This window comes from Chenopodium album, chromosome 5 (assembly GCF_948465745.1).
Source record: "Chenopodium album chromosome 5, dcCheAlbu1.1, whole genome shotgun sequence".
NCBI lineage: Eukaryota > Viridiplantae > Streptophyta > Magnoliopsida > Caryophyllales > Amaranthaceae > Chenopodium > Chenopodium album.
Genome location: NC_137838.1, coordinates 62914125 through 62918262, shown reverse-complemented (window position 1 = coordinate 62918262; position 4138 = coordinate 62914125).

The following is a 4138-nucleotide window of genomic DNA, read 5'->3' as shown; positions in this document are numbered from 1 at the left end:
CGCTAAACCTTCAGGGTTAGGCTTCTGCGCGGTACATCCGGACAATTAACCATGGACCCTCTATTGACTAAACCATATCCCGAACTTTAGAGAACTAGAGCCATGGTTAGGTTGCGAACTCATTGCATCATATTGTGCCTACTTGACTAATTGTGCATTATTTGTTGTGCATATATATTCTATGTTTCTCTTAACCGTTTGTTGATTTGTGTTAAGACTAAAATTAATGACTTAAAGAACTTTGCCTAATTAATTAATTAATTTGAGTCAATAAAGTCTTTTTTTTTTAATCGAAATTGACCTAGTACGACTTTAGGCATACCCCAGTTGACTAATAATACCGAAAATAGTCTCAGACCAAAGCTCCAATATTGGCGCCAAAGTCTGAGCTGTAGCGCCACATTGTAGTGTGTAGCGCCAGACATTTACTTAATTGTCTGGCGCCAATCACCATAATGTGACGCCAGTCCTGTCGCTTGGCCGACAGTTCGGATTATTTGTTGAGTCATCACCTAATGTCTAATTAATTAGTTTTCTGTTTAATTCGGTTAATTCCCGCTGTCAATGACACCTTGTTGAGTCATTAATCGAGTCTTGGTCACATAGTCTAGCCACATGGTCATGACACAAGCCTTAACATGTCACCTACACTCACTAGTCTTAGCACACACTTTGGGTACACATCACCGTGGCCATGTCTTAGGTTCATGCATGAGTCGGTCTTTTCCGTCGTTTAAGTTGGGGGTACATTCTAGTCCTAATTCTTCATATCCCTCCATCTAAATCTTTCTTCACATTCTTCCATCTTTCTTCACCTCCTCCATCCATTGCATGTTGAATAAAGTTTGAGTCAAATAATTAACAATAAGTATCCCCAAATTCCTTTCCCGCAGTACTTGGTCGAGGAGAGAAGGGCGATTAATCAAGGACAACCTCTTTATTCAAGTCTCGCTTTTTGATAAACCGATTCGTCAAAAGAGGAAGGCTAAGAAGATAATGGCAACTCAAGAAGAAGTCAATGATCTTAAGAACCAATTGGCTACTGTGACTGAGACACTAAAACTTCTCGCACTTAAGGTCGATGATCCCGTGAAGCAACAACAGATGGATCTCATGCAAGAGAGTCTAAGCAAGCTATCTAGTGACTATAAATTTCAGGGCATGAGTTTCCAAGGGGTCTCGCTGGACAAAGAACTTCTTCCGCATAAGTTCAACGCCACTGACATCCCTAAATTCAAGGCAACAGATAACCCTTACTTCCACTTAAGAGCTTTTGAAACTATAATGAGCATTAAGGGTATCGATAAGAAGGTTTTCCCCTCTCTGTTCCCACTATCTCTCGAGACCGTTTGTCAACAATGGTTCTTTTCTCTCGAGAAAGAAAAAACCTCTTCTTGGGAGTCGATAACAAACGCTTTCATAGATAGATATAAGTGCAACATCCAAGACGAAACAGACCACAGACAACTTGAGATGTTAAAACAAAAGGAAAACGAAGGGTTCACTTCTTTCTTCACTAAATTGAGGGAAATTTCTGCTAATATGGTCAAGGCTCCTACCGAAAAAGAAAATGTGAGGATGTTTATCAAGAATCTCCAAGGGAAGTATTCAAAGCACTTAAAATACCAACACGACTTGAATACTTTCAAAGCTGTTTATAATATAGGCATTGACATTGAAGATGACCTTCTGAAAGATAATAGTGCGAGAGGAAAGAAGAGCGACCATCCTTATTCTTCCTCTAATGAGGTACATGCTACAAACACCTCTAAACCACGAATCCAAAGATCAAAAAGGGTGTTCACTCCACTTGGTATAAGTTATGAAACGGCTTTCGAGAAGCTACATCACAAAGGACTAGTCATGCCCATAGGGCCCATCAAAGATCCGGTTCCAGAAGCCAGGCCACCTAAGTGGGATCCTAATAAGCATTGTAAATATCACCAAGGAAAGGGTCACGACACCGAGGAGTGTTGGAAACTCAAAGAAGCCATTCAAGATCTGATCGATGACAATGAAACTTCCGAGATTCTAGCCATCGAAGATGACCAAGCATCCTTTGATCCATCACTTCTTATCACACCTGTAGGAGAGCCTATGATCGAGACAGCTTATATGACCTCTCTCGATGAAGTGGCCATAATTGAGGAGGATGAAAGTCTTTTCTTAGATAATACCAAGGAAGACTTGTCAAGTCTAAAAGAGGAAATTCGAAAACTGCAAGATGTCATTGACATGCTCTTGAATGTGGTAGAAGGATTAGCAAATCGGGTGATGGCCATCGAACAAAATTCTCGCCAAGAGTTTAATGAAGAACTCAATGCTCCTAAGACACAGGAAAAACGGACCATTGTAGAATACACACCAATAGGAATGACTTACAATGAAGCTTTTGACTGTCTTCACGATCAAGGTCTCATTCACTCCATTGGTCCCAGTCAAGACCCTCCATCTGAAAAACGTTCTCCTAATTGGGATCCAAATTCCTATTGTCGATACCATAAAGGTCGCGGTCACACTACTGAAAAGTGTCTCGCCCTCAAGGATCGTGTTCAAGACTTCATTGATTCAAATCTCCTTCATGTTCCTCCGCGCGACAAGAAGGCCAAGATTAGTAACAATGGTAACAATGGCTGTAAAGGAAAGAAGAACGACTATCCTTCTTCTTCCGAAAACACCTACTCTAGTAATAGTGTTGGTACTTTCGACCTTAGTGAGATCCTAGCCATGGGTAATCGAAAGCAACCAAAAAGGGAATTTACCCCTATTGGAGTTAGCTACGATGATGCTTTCGATCGACTCCATGCCAAGGGAATCATTACTCCCATAGGACCTATTAAAGATCCCCCACTTAAGAAAAGATTGCCTAGTTAGAATCCAGACGAACACTGCAAGTACCACCAAGGTAGGGGTCATACTACTGAGAGCTGTTGGAAGTTAAAGGAGGCCATCCAGCATTTGATTGATAACAACAAGCTTCCCATACCTCCAGTTAACAAGAAGAGCGAGTAATGATAAGGGAAGCAACACAAGACAAGAGACGAGCTTCAACGACAAGAATTTATGACCTCTTTTTCTATTTCTTTTTCATTTTACCCCTTCCCCAATAAGTCTAGCATAGGCACCTTTTATTTTCTTTTAGATTAATTTTTTAGATTTTTCCTTTTTCCCTTTTTAATAAAATGAGCATTTATTTCCTTGCATATGATCATTTCATTATATTGCATTAAAAAAAAAAAAAAAAAAAAAAAAAAAAAAAAAAAAAACATGTCGAATTAAGCACAAGGTATACTAATGATTTGAGGCACCCCTTGTAGCCACATCATATCTCCTTTCGCCCTTCAATTATACAATCCTTTCTTCATAAACCACTTTGAGCCTCGTCTAACGATAGACCCTTCTTTTTTCAACCTACATCTACCTAACCTTGGGATGGGATGGCGTGCAACTTATGCAATTCTAAAGAAAGCTTGAGCAAATTCAAAAGAAAGCAATAGCAAAAAATAAGCAATAATAAAAAACGAAAACAAGTGTACAAAAGGGTAAGTGTTCCAATGTCTTTGATATGAAAGTATCTTTGATAAGAACATGTCTCAGATTGCGTCTCTTATCGAGTGCTCGGTACCGTGCCAGAGAAACATGAATGCCAAGTGAGTGATAGACCGCATGATCGGGATTGCCCACACTTATAAAAATAAAATAAATGCTACAGCAAAAAGAGCTAAAAAAGAATAGAAATTCAAACATGAAAATACAAAGATTCAAAAGCGAGGTTGCACACCTTGGGGGCTTATCTAGGGTCTTGAGCCTTTATCCCCTTCTTCTTTAAACCTTTAGCCTAACCACGTGACAACCCTTAAAAAGACCTTTTTTTGAGGTATACACACTTGTGCGAGGTTCGGCTAGAGCTACGTTCGGCCTGACTCCTAACGGATACGTAGGCAACCTCACATCGAGGTGCGGCCGTAATAAATATGCATTCATATTCACATTCACACACTTACAACATGATCATATCAAGGGATCTCCAATGCTCATCCCTATTCATTTAGAGCTAGACTTGGAGGCTTGATCCCTACATCATTAGCTTACCTAGCCTAAGAGTCACCACCATTTGACTCTTTTCAATAATATATTT